The sequence below is a fragment of the Tamandua tetradactyla genome, chromosome X (assembly GCF_023851605.1).
Source record: "Tamandua tetradactyla isolate mTamTet1 chromosome X, mTamTet1.pri, whole genome shotgun sequence".
Lineage (NCBI taxonomy): Eukaryota > Metazoa > Chordata > Mammalia > Pilosa > Myrmecophagidae > Tamandua > Tamandua tetradactyla.
This window is the reverse complement of record NC_135353.1, coordinates 60,037,436-60,055,747: the sequence shown is the minus strand read 5'-3', so window position 1 is coordinate 60,055,747 and position 18,312 is coordinate 60,037,436. Positions and strand designations below refer to the sequence as shown.

The window sequence follows — 18,312 nt, the reverse complement described above, 5'->3', positions numbered from 1 at the left end:
AATGGAGTTTTCAATAATGGGCATGGAAGAACTGGATATCAATAGCCAAATGAATGAAAGATGACTTTACCTTACACCCTATACAAAAATTAACTTAAAATGGTTCAACCACGTAAATATAAGAACCAGTACCATACAGCTCTTAGAAGAAAATGTAGGGAAATATCTTCAAGAGCTATTAATAGGCGTTACCTTCCTAAACTTTACACCCAAAGCACGGGCAACAAAAGAAAAAATAAATAAATGGGAATGCCTCAAAATCTAAAGCTTTTGTGCCTCAAAAGCCTTTACTAAAAAGGTGACAAGGCAGCCAACCCAATAGGAGAAAACATTTGGAAATCACACATCAGATGAGGTTTGATATTCTGTATACATAAAGAAATCATACAACTCAATCACAAAAGAACAACAACCCAATTACAAAATGGGCTAAAGATATGAATAGGCATTTTTCTGAAGAGCAAATACAGATGGCTAAAAAGCACATGAAGAATGTTATAAGGGAAACGCAACTCAAGACTACAATGAGATATCACCTTACACCTAAAAGAATGGCTGCTATTAAATAAGCAGGAAACTACAAATGTTACAGAAGATGTGGAGAAACTGAGACACTTATGCACCGCAGGTGGAAATGTATAACCATACAGCCACTATTGAAGACAGTTTGGCAGTTCCTTGGGTAACTGAATATTGAGTTTCCCTATGACCCAGCAATACTACTACTAGGTATACACCCAGAGGTGCTGAAAGCAGTGACACAAATAGACATTTGCACACCGATGGTCATAGTAGCATCATTCACAATCTCCAAAAGATGGAAACAAGTTAAGTGCCCATCAACAGATGTGTGGATTAACAAAATGTAGTATATACATACAATGGAATATTATGCAGCAGTAAGACAAAATGATGTTCTAAAGTACATGATAAGATGGGTGAGCCTTGAGGACATAATGCTGAGTGAAATAAGTCAGACACAAAAGGATAGATACTGTAGGATTCCACTTTTTTTACCATGGTAAAGGTAAAATCAGAGGGTTATAATAAAGAATACAGGGGACCTAGAGATACACAGAAGTTAGAGATGGGCAAATGGTTAGCTAATGAGGTTAAACTCAAATGTAAGGGAATAGATAGAAGTGAAGGTGGTTCACTGGTGGGTCTATAAGTAATATTACCATATTGAAGGTGGACATGATTGAAAGGGGTTGTGTAGACCCATATGTCCCACCAATTAGCACTACAAATATAGATAAGTTCTTGCAAATTATGAATCTTGTACAAAGAGTGTGTAAGTTTGGAGTATGGGGAAAGACTGCTATTGAAAGCTATGGGCTATGTTTAACAGGAAAACATCAACAGTGCCACAGCAACACCGGAGTAAATAATGAGGGGAGGGACAAGAGTTAAGGGGATGTTTAGATTTCCTATTTGCTGAGAGTGTGTTTATTGGTTCTCTTTCTCTTGGGAACAATGAAATTATCTAAATTCGAGAGTGTTGGTGGACTGTTGACTTTGGATATTATACATGATTCCTCATGAATGGAGATGGCTGAAGATGCACTGACTGAGAAGTAAATTGGTGAATGATGATGTATACATATTATCAAATATTGTGCTGCTACAAAAAAGAACGAAGTTGTGAGGCATGCAGCATTGTGAATAAAACTGTGGGACATTTGGTGAGGCAAAATAAGCCAGAAACGAAAGAGCAATTATTGTATGGTCTTATTTAGAAAATACTTATAAGAAAGCAGGGGCCTAGGCTGTAAGCTTTTATAGCTGTTGCATTTAACCTGGAGTGGTAATTTTCATTTATGGATTTTAAGAGGCTGTTTTATATATGTAAAACCTGGTGTCTAGAGTTAAGAATGAAGCTGATCAGGTCGGGATTAAGGTATTTCAGAATACAGGGCTAAGAAAGACATTGTCTGTATTTTAGAACCTCATCTACACCTTGAGATCAAAGGAAGAAAGGTTTATTTTGTTCAGAACCTAAATTTCCAGTAACACATAATCTAACACAACCTATCTGTATAGATCATTTAAATAATCCAAACACAGGGAACCCAGAATAAGAATGAGGGCCTTTAATCATGTATAGTTTAATGTAAAGCCTGGATATATCCCAAAGTATATTAAGAAGATAATCAAAAAGAATTGGCAAAGTCCCTTGAGGGATGGGGAAAAAAATATGGAACTATTAAACTTTACCACCAGGGAAACCCCTGATATTGTATCAAACATTAGGGCCACCCAAGTCAATGGGCCAAGCCCTTGATCTTGAGGCTTGCTCTTGGGAAGCTTATGTATGTAGTGGAGAAGCCTAACCTACTAGAGATATGCCTAAGAGTTACTTCTGGAGGATCTCATTTGTTGCTCAGATACGGCCTCTCTCTCTAAGCCCAACTCTGCAAGTGAAATCATTGCCTTCCCCGTCTACGTGGGACTTGACATCCAGGGGTGAAAGTTCCCTTGGTGGTGTGGGAGATGACTCCCAAGGATGAGTTTGGCTCAGGCACTATGGGATCAACAATGCCATATTGACTGAAAAAGGGGAAGAGAAGTGTAACACATAAGGTATCATTGGCTGAGAGTTCAAATGGAGTGGAGAGGCTACTCTGGAGGTCATTCTTATGCAAGGTTCAGTTAGGCATTGCTACCTGTAATAACTTGCCAAACCCCATCCAAAACCATTCTTGTCAATTCTAAAGAACTCCTAGGGCAATATATAAGATTCTACAAAGGTTCCATGCACTAGGATAACTTTCCAGAAGCCTACAACCTCCAGATGGGTCCCTGGACCAGATAAGTCCTGAAATGCAGAGGGACCAGCCTCTCCAGAACATCTACATGAAAAAGTTAGAATGAGCATAGCCCAAATATCCCTGAAGAGTGGGAGAAAGATTAAAGGTGATGATGGAATTATCCAGAGAAGGTAAGGTTTAACAAATGAGTATGATTGTGAATACATTATATTGATATCTCTTTTAGTCTTCAGTATCTTAGAGCAGCTGGAAGTAAAAACCTAAAATTGTGGAATTGTAACCCATACCAAACTCTGAAACCTGTTCTACAACTAATTATTGCAATGTGCTTTGACATTTATTGCTTTTTAGTATAAATGTTATTTTTCACAAAAAAAAGAAAAAAAATTCTTGTAGTCTCCAGTGTTTTGGAACATCCAGAAGGAAAAATCTGAAATAGTGGAATGGTAACCCATAACAAACCCTGAAATCTGTATCTACTTATTGAAGTGTTCTCTGTGAATAAAAAAAAAAAAAGCAACATTAAGATAACTGAGATGTCAATTTTCATCTCTCAGATTGGCAAAAATTAAAGAGGGTGTTAAAGACTAGTATTTGTGAGGCCATGGGGAAATAGGCACACTTGCTCACTCTTAGTGCACATCTAAGTTAGCAGTTTCTGGAAAGCAACTTCAAATATCTTCTGACACAGAAATTGCTGTTTTAGGTGTTTATCCTTTTAAATTCCTTACACATTATGAACATGCTCATTTGAACATTATTTGTAAATAACAAGAAATTGGAAATAATTTATACATCTTCAGTGGTTAAAGAAATAGTTTACAGTCAATCCAAATATGCTAATGACTGAGAATCTGGGCTCTGTGTTCAGAGTGCCTAGGTTTGATTTGTTCCTCTAGTCCTTATGAGCTCCGTGACTTTGATCAAGTTTCTAAATCTCTCTGTGCCTCTAATTTTCTCATCTGTAAAATGGAAAAATAATAATGCCTCCTTCATAGAATTATGAAGAAGTGTGGGATAATCCACATGAAATGCTTAGACAGTACCTGACACAAAGCATTCAACAAATGCTACCCATTACTACTCCTATTACAACTATGACGATGACACTGATGATGTACCACAAAAAAAGACAAGCTGGATCATTGTATTCTGTTATGCAATGATATCTACATTATATTATTGTGGTAAAAGAAAGTTACAGAAGAGTAGGAGTGGTAGGATCTGATTTCTCTTAAGGATATTGTAATATGTTTTACATGGGAAGAAATCTGGCAGTATAGATAGCCAATTCTGGTTACCTCTGGGGAACTGGATGGGAAAATGGATTTTCACTTTAGCGATTATTAGAATTGTTTTCAACAAGTGGGTGCTACTTTTACAATACATGTAAGATGTAAAGAAAAAAAAAAGCTCCATTTGGAACACTGAGGGACAGTTAATCCCACCAGACCTCACAACCACTGGTCCTTGATCAGCCCAAACGTTCCCGCCTATCATTTGTCCTCTCCCAAACTATCCCCATAACTGCCCTGTGCTTTGATCCCCACCACCCCCACTCATCTATCTCCGTTTACTGCCCTCTTCCACCTTTCTGTTATGTCTGGAAGCCCCATTCCAGGGCAAACAACACTCCCCTCCCCTTCGCACCCACCCCACCCCCTTGACCCCGCAACCCACCCTACACTCTAAATAAACTTCTTTACAAAACAGTCTCCTCTAACTCCAGGCCTGGAAATGCTGAAACCTGAGTCTTGACAGAGTTGCTCACAGCTTTGCCTGCAGCGCCCTCTAATGGACACTGTTTCACACTTTCACACCACAGGCACCCTAGGGCTGGAAGGTGGGGACTGTACTCTAGCTTCCCGTTTGTGTCCAGACCATTAGTCCTCTATCCTCGGCCTACCGCACCCTCTCCTCTCCTCTCCTTGTCGACTCCTTTTTTTTTTTAACACCCTTCCTGGTCACTCACCCACATTCAACGAAGAGGTCGACATCTGGCTCACTGTCTTCTTCTCCACCCCAAGTCTTGACATCATTTGGGTGAGTTTGACATTCGTGATCCATGTACAGGACGCACCTCCATCCCAGCCTTATCATGCTTCACCGTCAGAATTGCTGCATCTCAGAACCCTTCACTGTCCATATCCTTCCCGCTGACCATGATGTTCCTTTCTGTTTTACCTCAGGAGGATCTTGAGTTCAGCCGCTCCTACCTTCCTTCCTTCCTTCTCCATTCTTGAAAATGATGATTATGATAAGAATAAGAATGAATATGCATGCGCCAGATACATGCTAAGTATCTTATCACATCATTTCAATAATCTTATGTAATCTTCACAACACTATGAGATGGGTTTTTTTGTTTTGTGTGTTTTTAAGATGAAGGGATTGAGGCTCAGAGAGGTTGAGATACTTAGTCTGTGTCCCACAGCTAGTATAGGACAGAGCTGAGATTTTTGAAGTCAGGTCTGTTTGCCTAACTCCTGGAATGTATATGTCAGGATCTTACCTATCTACAACTCCCTTGCCTTGTGTCTTTCTGCCACATCCACTGGGAAAAATCCCAAGCCTGGATAAATTTAACTGACAGCCTCCTTCTTTGTTTTGACACCCAGATGGAAGAACACTGCTGGAGAAGATCCCATAACTTTGTTGATTAGTCCCACTAGAAACTCAGAGTTTCCAACCTCAGCTGGGCCCTTGACTCAGCTAAACAATCTTTCTAAGTAACTGTTCTCACAACAGCACTTTCAAATTTTCTCCCCTGCCCTCTGGAATCAGACTGGGTTAGAATCCTGCCTCGGCCACTTCCATGCTCCATACATGCAAGCCTTTAAGGAAGGGTGAGGTGGAAGAAAAGGGAATGAGGGGAAGGGGAAATAACATGCACTGAGGGTCTTCTGCATATCAGCCACTATGCCAGGTGCTTTGCATGCGGTATCTCATTTAATCTTCCCCAAAACTCTACTGGGGAGATTTATTCTTGCTTTACAGAGATGGAGATAGGGGAACAGAAAACTTAAATCTGTTGCCAAAGTTTTAAATGGAGAACCCATTTCATTCGTTTAGACTCTCCTTATCTTGGTAGATTGTTGAAATAGCCTGCTAAATCGTCTCCCTGTTACCTATACCATGCCCTCCTATTTACCCTCCATTCTGTTACTGGGGCAGGCTTCCTAGAATATAAATCTGACTGTGCTAGCATTCTGCTTAAAATCTTTCCAAAGCTCTCCACAATCTTCGGCATGAAACTGAAACCTTTAACCTCACTCATTTGACCTTCTGCCTTTATAACTACATCCACTGCCTACCTGCCTGTAATTCAGCTATTCTAAACTATTTTTGGATATCTGATGATACCTCCCTTTATCTACTCCATACCTTTGAATATGTTCTGCCTGATCTCCCCCCACTTCTGCACCTCGTTCCTTTCCACTTTAAGTGTTCCTCTTGTGTGCTTGCATGACATTCATACATTGATTGATCATGCTGTGTTCTAGTTTCCTCCTGAGTTGCCTGTTTCTTCCACTAAATTGGGAGCTGTTTGAGGACTGAGACTGTGCCTTTAGTCATTTCCATACTCCCCAGGGTGGAGCACCAGTGCTTGGCTAAATCCCTGTTTGTCGAATGACTTACTGACTGACTGACAATGGAGTGAATGAGGGAAAAATAAGCCCTAACTGGAAAGTTTAGTGACATGACTTGTTTGGTATCTGGTTCTTGGCTGAAGCTGCTGCAGTTTTTTCCTATGACTACAGTGCTGTAAAAATATGTCTGCACGTGGATAAAGACTGAAAAAGAACTTTCCACACAAAATTAAGAGTTGTGTTACAGTGGTGAGTTGATGGATGCTTTTTTTTCCCCTGTTTTCAAGATGTTCTTTAATGCTGCTTTCTGATTATTTTGGCAATGTAGCAGGCATTGTTAAAAATGAAATCCGGGGCTCCCATGAAGCAACTGCCAAATGGTATAAATTGATGCCCAGTGTATCCTGCTGGGTTCTGGGTGCTATAAGGAGTGAGGTAGATATGGACTTCTCATTCTGACTCAGATTTGCAGGGCCAGGAGAGTTGCCAATTCTGTTGGATTTGCTGGAATAGAATGAGAACTTTCAAGAATTTTCCGAGCCCCTAGGTTAAGGTGTTTTTTTCTCTCAAAGCTGGGCAGCAAACAAAGATGGCTTTTGTTTGCAGTGAAATACTCATTCCTTCGATTTTGTCCTTCAAAGTGACTTCTGCAGCTTTTAATGTCAGTTTTGCTAAGTGAGGAAACTGATTGCCTGTGCTTGGTTGGTTTAGAAATGGCAAAAAAAAAAAAAAAGTTTCCTTTTCCTGGCTCTCAAATAAAATGTTTAAGGATTTCATTGGTAAAATAATGAAATTGTTCCCTTATTGTGGCAGGATTTCCAAAATTACGTGTTGTGTTTTAACTTAACTCAGAAGCGGCAAAAAATGGGAAGACGTACTCTCCACAATCCAGATGATGAATATTATGCCTTGATTGAGTGCTGAGTCACTCCATGTCAGGGACTGTGTTCGTAGATATCTCACTGAGAACTCGTGACAGCCTTTGGAGTAAGGATAGTTATTATCCCCATGTTAGAGACGGTGAAACAGAGGTTCAGAGAGGTTCTGCTCCTAAATCACAAAACGGGATTTGAAGTAGAGTTCAGCTGGTGCCAAAGGCCAGCTCTGACCACTTGATTACCCTGCCTCTAGGCTAGTCTTGCTCCAGATATATGTTTGTTAAAGTGCATTTAACAAACACTTGTGTAGTACTTAGCAGGTAAGTGCTTTATGTACATTAGCTCAATTAATCTTCATAAATAACCTTATGAGGACTACTATTATTAATGCCATGTGACAGATGAAAAAGGGAAGACACAGGGTGGTTGGATCACTTGCTCCCAGTCAGGCAGGCTAGCATGTGACAGAACAGGAGTTGCAGTGCAGATGATCATATCCTAGTGTCTGATTCTTAACCTTGAACCTGTGATAGATAGTATTCGAGTCCCTGTACCCTGTCTCTACAGCTCTGGCTTGGAAACACTGCAGACATGTACCTCTAGTCATAGTTTTAAAACAGATTTGCATGTCTGGGCGTATTTTTTCCCGTGAAGCCCTGTGTTCTGCTCCAGGAGTTCTTTGGGGTGGAATGGAGTGGGATGGGCAATGGCCAAGAAGAAGAGAGCTCTCTCCTTATACTTAACTTACATTTTTTGGTATCTTGAAGAAGAGGCAGGTTTTAAAGCATCTAGACACTGGAGGGGCAGAGGGCTTTTAGAGGGTCACCTCATCACTTCAGGAATTAAACCCCCTCTTCATTCAGCAGAGCTTTCTGGAAAGCACCCTTCAAAGCCAGTTTGTTTGGTGTCACCAGGAGCAGACCAAAAACTCTTCCCTACTCCACTCCCCGCTTGCTCTTGTCCCTGCCTATCCACCCCCTTACCCCCTGCCCTCTCAAGCCAGGACTAGACAATGGTGGCTGCTTAGCTAAAAGAGAGGGGCAATTGAAGGGTTATAGGGAGGCCCAACCTACTAGCTTGAAAGCTTCATTTGACAGGGAAGGAGGCACATCTGGTTTGGGTTTTCAGTTCAATTCAACAATGATTTATTGTGGGCTTGCCAGCTGCAGAGGTTCTGCACTAGGCTAGGCAGCAAGAGATGCAAAGATAAGTAAAATATTGTCCATGCCCTTAAAGGATTTTAACAGGTAGTAGGGGAGTTTATACCTGAATGAGCAGTTTATATGCCATAACCCAGTGCTATGTGGTTTACCTAGCATATGTGATCTCTTTGAATCTTCCCAGCAGGTTCTTTGATGGGGGGATGGGGGGTGGATATTATTACTTTTTTCTTTTCAACACATTACTTATTTTACACATGAGGAAACTGGGCTTCAGAGAAGACGTGACTGGCCCAGGTTCACACAGCTAGGAAGTGAATGAACCAGGCTTGGCAACCTAGATGTGTCTGCCTCTAAAGTCCACAATATTAGCCGTTACATTACCCTTACCATTCTTACTAAGCTCTGTATGCCAAGACTTGTGCTAAGTGGGCAGCAGGCATTATTTCATTGGCAACTCCTAATATTCTGATGAGGCAGGTATTGTCATCCCCTTTTCCAGAAAACTGAGGTTGGCTTGGAAAGTCACGGAGTTAGTATTTGAACCTAGGTTATAGGTTTTGAATCAGGCTATACCATAAAAGAGGGATACACAAGGGCTCCATGAGGGTACAGAGATGAGAGCAATGAATTGTGCTCAGAAAGGCTTCAGGACATTTGGATTTGACCTTGATGGGCAAATTCGTTTTTTTTTTTTAACATGGGCAGGCACTGAGAATTGAACCTGGGTCCTCTGGCATGGCAGGCAAGCATTCTTGCCTGCTAAGCCACTGTGGTCTGCCCACAAATGGGGTTTTGATAGGTAGGATTGGGAGAGATGGCCTTCCAGTCAGAAAGGATATGATTGTGATGTTACAGGCTCATTCAGCTCTGGGCAGGGTAGCCTGGGTGTCAGGAAGCAATGGGAAGGAAACTGGACACCTCTGAAGGTTTTCACATTTGTGAAGTAGAAGTTTTTGATTTTTTAATTAAGAGCAGGTTCTTCATCCAAAAGGCTTTTTTTTTTTTTTTGAGAGAGGGAGGAAGGGAAGGAAAGACAGAGAAGGAAGGAAGGATGGAAGAAAGGGAAACATTTTCTTGTTTTATTATATTTTGTTTGTTTGTTTGTTTTTTACATGGGCTGGGGCCGGGAATCGAACCGGGGTCCTCCGGCACGGCAGGCAAGCACTCTTGCCCGCTGAGCCACCGCGGCCCGCCCCATCCAAAAGGCTTTTAAAATGATACTATCACCACTGACCCTGCAGAAATAAAGGAGGTAATGAGTGGATACTATGAACAACTATATGCTAATAAACTAGACAATGTAGATGAAATGGACAACTTCCTAGAAAGGCATGAACAACCAACATTGACTTGAGAAGAAATAGACAACCTCAACAAACCAATCACAAGTAAAGAAATTGAATTAGTCATTAAGAGCTCCCAAAAAAGAAAAGTCCAGGACTAGATGGCTTCACATGTTAATTCTACCAAGCACTCAAGAAAAAATTAGTACCAATCCTGCTCAAACTCTTCAAAAAAATTTGGGCTGAGAGCCGGGGAGTACATACTATTGTGCTGAGAGCCCCCCATGTTGTTGTGGAGACAGGATATACATATCCGAAAAAGCAGCAGCCAGCCCAGGCAGTTTGTGATCAGGGCCAAATGAATTTTCCCAACTGTCAGATTTCAAGGAACATGAAGAAAAATTGGGAGGGGCAGAAAAGTGAGACTTCACCAAGAGGGTGGGTTTGTGTGTCAAGGGGTTTTTTAACAATTAAGGATGGAGAGGAAGACAGGCTTAAGACCAGCTGGGGCTACTGGTGTGGCTAGCTCAAAAGGCACTGGGGAGGCTGCCCTTCCCTCAAACTACTGCTGTCCTCATTCATATCTTGACTTCTGGGGTTTTGTCCAGGAAGGTGGGACTGTATGGGAGCAGAGACAGCCCGTGGGAGCTGGAAAACAGGGCAGGGTACTCGATATTCCTAATCCTCTAATTTTCTACACTTAGCCTCAATTCCTGGCAACTCCCCCCGCTGCTGGTTTGTATGTGTGTGTGTAAGCAGTATTTTAAATTAAGCAGTGAGTGCTTTCAGCTCATCATAAACATGCTAAAGAGCTTCAGCCACAGTCTGAGCCCACCCCCGCCCCTTACACTCAGGCAGCTGCTGGGGCCACTCGACCCCACACATTAATGTGCGTTGCCTATGACTCACCAACAGAAAAGACTGTATGTTTCAGTCTCCCCGAGTAGCTGGTTCCTAGTTGTGGTGGGAAAATTCAGTGTGAATTTGGAAGGCAGATGGGCTGAGTCCCACCCTACCAAGCAAACACTCTCCAGCATCTGGAGCACCTACCATGCAAGGCATTGTGGGTAAGTCCCTTAATCTCTCTGACTTTCCATTTTCTCATCTTCAAAATGCATGTAATAATCCTGCCTATTTATCTTCCTAAAACCAGGGCTGTATATCCCAGCCATGCTGGTCTTTCCATATCTGGAACATTCCAAAGACTTTTCCTACCCCAGGGCCTTTGCACATGCTGTTCCTTCTTAACTTCCCTTGCTCGTGCAACCTTTTGCCAAAGGGCCCAGGAGGCTTTTTGTTAAGCTTTCAAGCTCAGCTTAAATATTACCTCCTGAGATGTGCCTTTTCTGATCTCTACAGTTTCCCTCTGGCCTCTCGCCCATATTCTTTTTATTGGCAATGCTTCCCTCATCAAACTTACCACCCTGGGTAATTATGTGTACTTGTATTTGCCTCTTTGTGGTCTGTCTCTCCCCCTGGAATGAAAGCTCCAAGAGGAAAAGACCTCATTTGAATTCCTTAGTTCTGTGTCCCTATCATCTAGAGGTGCTTAGTACATAGTAGGCTGACATAAGCAAAACCATCTGGGAAATATTTCCTCCCTGATATTTTTGCCTGACATGTGGTTTCTGAGGGAGAAATCATGGTAGAACTGTGTCATCTCATATGAAAGAAAAATCAGGCTAAGAAAAACAAAATCATGCCAAAAGGGAGGAGTTGTTGAAAACAATTCTGATTTAGAAACCAGTCCTTGGAGTTTCATCACCAGACACAGTGTCTTCTGCAAATCAAAAAGAATAAGAAACACAAAAAGCTAAGTTTGTATTGTGTGCTTCCTATGTGCCAGGAACTGTGCTGAGTGTTCTACGTAGATCATCTCATTTAATCCTCATAATAACTCTTATTAGCCCCATTTTACAGATGAGGCCATTGAGGCTCTGAGATGTTAAGCTAAGTGTGCAAGGTAACACAGCTAGCGAAAGGCAGAACCAAAGCTGAACCCAGGCCATCTGAGTCCCCAGGCTATACACCCAATCATCTGTGTCACCCTATAACCAACATACTGTGCTGCAGCTCCTGGCATGTCCCTCCTCTAGTACTGCAGTGCAGGGGCTTTTTACTTCTCTGTTCTTCCCACTAGACTGAGGTTCTAAAGTGCAGGGTCTGGGGCTTCTTCAACTTTGCTTTCCCTGTGCTTAGAATAGAGCTTGTGCCACAGTGGGTACCCATCAATAATTGTTGAATGAATGACTGAATGAATCCATGTTCCTTTACTTTTGAGGGGCTTTGGGTTTATGGGCTCATGTTTATTTCCCTGGTTTTTATGAAACTATAGCACTGAGGACAAGGGTGTGCTGGTGCAAGAGGTCCGTCTCACCACAGAGCATAAGGAGGACCAGCTCTGACTGGTAAAGCCAAAACAGTGTTCTGTAGAGTAAGGTCCTTGATTCAAAAGGGCTTCATTTTGTCATCAATTTGAAAAGTAGCTGGACCTGTTTAGGACTTAAACAAATTTTCAGTGTTTAAATCCCATCTCAAATCCCTTGCAGAAGGAGGCTGGGTGTAAATAAACAAATACCCAGAAATTGTTTTTTAAGCAGAATTTTGCTGCAATTAGTACTGTGCCACATTTTCCCAACTGGCCTCCGTCATGAGAACAAGTGAGAACTTTCATCCTGAATGGCTTTATTTATTTATTTTTTTCGACCAGATGAATGGCAGGAGTTTTGGCTCGGGAGACAGGTTTCAAATCCTCCATGCACAGTTTGCTGCCCTACTGTGCCCCATCTATCACACTATCACACACAATGCCCCACATAGTGTACCCAGTCATTACATCTGCTTCTTCGGCCCTTGAAAATAATTGGGTCAAAGTTTTATTTCACCAGTGAGAGAGCTGCAAGCCTGTTAGGATTATGTCATTGCATTTGCGCGAAAAGCCAACCATAGTATGCTGGTCATTTAACACAGCTGGGAATGCGACTGTGTTGTCATTTTTCTGGATTCTCTTCCACATCACCCCTCACACTTCGTTTCACAGCCCAACCAGTGTAAATGGATTGCTCTGATATATATATATATGTTTAAAATGTTTTCTAGCCCTAGCAGGATCTAAATCTTTTCATGCATTTGGACTTTTCTGTTTGAAAACCCAGCAATCTGAAGGGAGAGATGCTGGCTTTTCAGGCATGTGGGAATTGTACACCCTAGTGGCAGGAGGCTGTAATACAGTGTCATTTGTTCACTCACTGCTAATCAGAGCCAAGGACAGTTTTGGCTCAGAACAAACGAGGGCTGATGTTGTCTGTAGGGGAAGACTAGGCAATTCATGAATCAGATTTCTGTTGCGATGTCTATTGTGTGTTAAAGTTGGACCTGTGCTTTGATTGCAGTTGTCAGCATGCTTAAGCAGGGGTCCTTACTCCCTACAAATGAAATTCAAGCATATTTGCATTTATCAACAGGTATTAATGACAGCATAAAAGCTTAGTTCCAAACAAGGAAACAATAAGCATTAATTATAGAAGTTTAAAGAAAGCTCAAATTCATGTACTAATTTTTCTGTTGCAACCCTTCCATCCTCTTTCTTCACCTGTGTGCTAACTCTTTATGGCACATGGCCATTAATTAATGTATTTTTCAAAGGATATACACCTGTACATCCCTGTTCTGGTTCCAGTCCCTTCCAAACCAGCTCTGTGCCCCTATCAACCACCTAAAGGTGACAGGTGGAGCTGGCCCAGTAAGGAAGTTAGCTGAAGGGATGGAGTGTGGTACACATGAATCTCCAAATCCCAATTGCCATGACTATAAAGAACTCAGGGACTTAAATTTCTCTTGGCAACTAATTCCAGCTGCCTTGCCTTCTGGGGACTTTGGTTCTTGGTTCCAGGTTTTGATCTGTCTTTCCCTTATGGCTGCAGTTTCCCTTTCTGTAAAATGAGGCTCTTGATGGGATCAAATGAGAGAATGTACCCAGAAGACCTGGCCCAGTGCTTGGCACAGAGTAAGTGCTCAACAAATGGTAGTTGTCTCCTTTTCCCTGTCCAGGTTTCTTTTAGTCCAGACTCTGCATTTCCAATATTGGCCCTGGATCAGGGCCTGTTCCCTCCCCTGACAAGCCAGGTTACCTGCCCCTTAGACAAGCTGAGCTCCCCTCTCTGGCAGCCTTCTGTTGTCCTTACCTGTCAGCATGTGACACTCACAATAGCCACAGGCAGACCTCTGCCAGCTGCTGACATTAACCTACTAAATTCTGGCAGAGAAGAATAATTTTGCAGACAGGAATTTGCATGTCTGGGCCAGAAATGAGACCAGGAGGCAAAACTATACTTACCTGCCCTCCCCAGTTGTGAGCAAGTCACCTGCAATCTGGTTAGAACCAGATGTTTCACACCCATGGCTGCAATGCCACACATCAAACAGTTGCTTAAAAGGAACATAAAGTGTTTTCACTTCAACAATGTAACCTGCAGGTTTCTTCTCAAATTTCTTAAAACAGTACACACCTGGATACTTTTCCCTTGAAAATGTTGGATTTCTTGTTGGGAGTTTAATTTGGAAGCCCTGGGAGCACTTATCTGCTCTTTCCAAGGGGGTCTCTGATGGTTTTAATTTGCAGGGAGTTAAAATATTGGAGAAGATAAGAGATCTTCCCCCAAACTCACCTGCTCTTTGAAAATGTTCTTCAGTTGCCTTGGCAAACAGCCAATCCAAACATGAAAAAAGAAGAGAATGCAAGAATCCTGAATGCTATTCCCAGTGCATGTCCAAACAAGAACTGGGGATAGGGGTGGGGGGATGGGGAGAGCAATAGAAAGAGGAGAAAAGGTGGAGTTTGCAATCCAAGCTGTGCACTGATTCCACCCCATCACGTCCATTCCGCATGCACTCATAAAGAGGAAAGAGAAAGTCTTGTGGTGGCTTCGTGTCAGCAGACTTCCCTGCTAGGGTCAATTGCTCAGACTGAGAAATTCTTTCTGGCAGCCTATACCAGGACCAAGAGTGGAGGTTCAGGCCAGTAAGGTCACTCTGATAATCAATTCTTAACCACTTTGACTCAGATTATCCGTTTTGGGTTCTTTGATTATTGGTGCATTTGTTTCCTCCTATTTGGGAGTTGAGTAGGGAAGACACTAACCTGATCAATTATTTCGTATATGCCAGACCCTGTGCTTGTCGTTTTTGACACATAATCACATTCTGAAGGACTCTTTTAGGTACTCTTTGAGGCAGGTGTTTGTTTTTTGTTTTTGTTTTTTTTAACTATGGAAGGCTTCACAAATTTGCGTGTCATCCTTGCACAGGGACCATGTTTATCTTCTCTGTATCGTTCCAATCTTAGTATATGTGCTGCTGAAGTGAGCACCAGCTGTGTGGTTTTGATGTGAATCATTGTTTTTTTCTATGCATTCCCTGGGAATGGTTTGTTCTGATAAGTTTACATTTCCAATGTTTCCAACATTAGGTATTAAATGATAAGAGTTGGAGTGTTAAGTGCTTACTTGTTCTGTTGGGGAGTTATCTGTTCGTCCTTCAGATCTCATATAGATGTCTGGAATACCTTCAGTATGATTTAATTGGAAATACATGTTCATTAATTCATAAAGTTAATTTTAAAACGTTTTTGAGCCCTTATTCTGAACTAGGTACTATGCTAAATGCTTTACACCTTGTTTCTTCCTCACCATGAAGCTGTGAGGTAAGTACTGTTATTATCCTCACTTTCTGAATGAGAAGTTTTGGGTTCAGAGATGGTAAATCAAGATCACACAATCAATAAGTGGGGCACTGGGATTGAAACCCAAGTTTATCTATGTATGGAGGGGATGTGGAATTATAAGCCATTGGGGTAGGTTGATTGCTGGCACAACTACTAACATAAACCAAACATTTATTGAACATACACTACATAAAAAAAAAACCCTTGAGTTGCTCCTAAGGCCTTTGCAGAAGATAGATAGTGGAAGAATGCGTTAAATCTACCTGATGTAAAAACCAATCCAAACTGTAATGAGTACATCAGAATATTTGTAATTGGGTGACTGTAAAGGGCTCAAAAGGGACAGGATTAGTTTAGTAATGAGAAAAAGTTGCTAAATAGCCACATGAGGGTAGGTAAATCTTCTAACTTCCCTGGACTTCTGTTTCTACATCTGAGACCTGATAATAATAGTCATAGCCACCATTTATTGATCAGTGGCTTCCATTTAGTCCTCACAACTACTCTTGTCACTTTCCCTTTTCTATAGCTGAGGGTCAGAGAGGTTAGGTAATGTGCTATAAGACACACAGCTCATCAGTGACCAGTTGTTTTCATCTCCAGAAATTATACTTACTAAGTTATATAAATCATCTCCCTGACCTCCCAACTGAGCTCCAAATCAAGAGTTTTCTATTATGTTGCCATGAAATTGAAATTAAAATCAGTGACAATCTTGTTCAATTGAACCAAAAAGATAAACATTAAGAATAGCAAACAATTTAGTGAACATACACTACATAAAAAAAAACCCTTGAGTTGCTCCTAAGGCCTTTGCAGAAGATAGATAGTGGAAGAATGCGTTAAATCTACCTGATGTAAAAACCAATCCAAACTGTAATGAGTACATCAGAATATTTGTAATTGGGTGACTGTAAAGGGCTCAAAAGGACAGGATTAGTTTAGTAATGAGAAAAAGTTGCTAAATAGCCACATGAGGGTAGGCAAATCTTCTAACTTCCCTGGACTTCTGTTTCTACATCTGAGACCTGATAATAATAGTCATAGCCACCATTTATTGATCAGTGGCTTCCATTTAGTCCTCACAACTACTCTTGTCACTTTCCCTTTTCTATAGCTGAGGGTCAGAGAGGTTAGGTAATGTGCTATAAGACACACAGCTCATCAGTGACCAGTTGTTTTCATCTCCAGAAATTATACTTACTAAGTTATATAAATCATCTCCCTGACCTCCCAACTGAGCTCCAAATCAAGAGTTTTCTATTATGTTGCCATGAAATTGAAATTAAAATCAGTGACAATCTTGTTCAATTGAACCAAAAAGATAAACATTAGGAATAGCAAACATTTAGTGAACATACACTACATAAAAAAAAACCCTTGAGTTGCTCCTAAGGCCTTTGCAGAAGATAGATAGTGGGAGAATGCGTTAAATCTACCTGATGTAAAAACCAATCCAAACTGTAATGAGTACATCAGAATATTTGTAATTGGGTGACTGTAAAGGGCTCAAAAGGGACAGGATTAGTTTAGTAATGAGAAAAAGTTGCTAAATAGCCACATGAAGGTAGGCAAATCTTCTAACTTCCTTGGACTTCTGTTTCTACATCTGAGACCTGATAATAATAGTCATAGCCACCATTTATTGATCAGTGGCTTCCATTTAGTCCTCACAACTACTCTTGTCACTTTCCCTTTTCTATAGCTGAGGGTCAGAGAGGTTAGGTAATGTGCTATAAGTCACACAGCTCATCAGTGACCAGTTGTTTTCATCTCCAGAAATTATACTTACTAAGTTATATAAATCATCTCCCTGACCTCCCAACTGAGCTCCAAATCAAGAGTTTTCTACTATGTTGCCGTAAAATTGAAATTAAAATCAGTGACAATCTTGTTCAATTGAACCAAAAAGATAAACATAAGGAATAGCAATTTGTAAGTAAAAATGTTGCCAGGAGGAGCTGCACAAAAGTGCAGAAAGACACTTGAGGGAGTTACAACGATGGGGGTATGGCTAGGGTTGCCAGTTGGTGGTAAATGGGATGTCTGCTAGCCCCTACCTTCCTCCTTCACTTTACTGTTCCACAATTTCTTAAACTTTTCTAGACAGTATAGTCCAGAAGAGATAGCCCTAGATGCCACAGGAGGGCACCAGGCCAAGAATGGCAGACCTAGGGCAGCAGGGCTGTGGGCTGGGAACATAATGAAATACTTTAATGAAAACCAGCTTTTGCCAAAAACCTTGCCATTTTTTAAGAGTTTCTGTGCTTCTGATATGCTAGTTACTTGAGAAAGGCTTAGCCTAAGATATGTAATAACAATAACAATAATAATAGTTGCCCTTTAGTGAGCACTTCTATATGCCAAACCCTATGCTAAACACTTAACATATACTAATTTATGTAATCCTCAAACAGCTCTATTAGGGTAAGTACTATTATTTTCCCCATTTTACATGCAGACATCAGGCTCAGAGATGCTAAGTAACTTGCCCAAGGTCATACAGCTAATTGGAACTGGATTTTGCAATCTGAAGCATCCGGTCTCAGGGCCAGAGCTCTTAATTCCTGTATTTAATGAATGTCTATTGAAGGAATAAACAGATGAATGAATGAACAAATATTTTAATTCATTTCCCTTTAACAGACATTTATTGAGTGGCCTGTATGGGTCAGCCCCTGTGCTGGGCATTGAGGATTCAAATTATTAAAACGCACCCCCCCACCCCACCCCCACACACACTCCCAGCATATGGCCCCTGTCCTTGAGGAGCTCACAAAAGCATTCTCTAATGTGGCATGTTTTCTTCTAGGGGAAAGTGATTTGAGTTACTTGAACAACTGCTTTTAATGATGCTATTAAATTTAACCCAAAGCGGGGGTTGTGCACCAGTGAGGAAAGAGTT

The 18,312-nt window shown here is 41.3% G+C and overlaps 1 non-coding gene across 1 annotated transcript; it reads right to left on the bottom strand.

Annotated features, from left to right (window-relative positions):
- Positions 1-14,946: 14,946 nt before the first annotated feature.
- On the bottom strand, positions 14,947-15,053 carry LOC143672267 (U6 spliceosomal RNA). The gene has a single exon (XR_013169737.1). It is a non-coding gene; the product is annotated as a U6 spliceosomal RNA (small nuclear RNA).
- Positions 15,054-18,312: the final 3,259 nt, after the last annotated feature.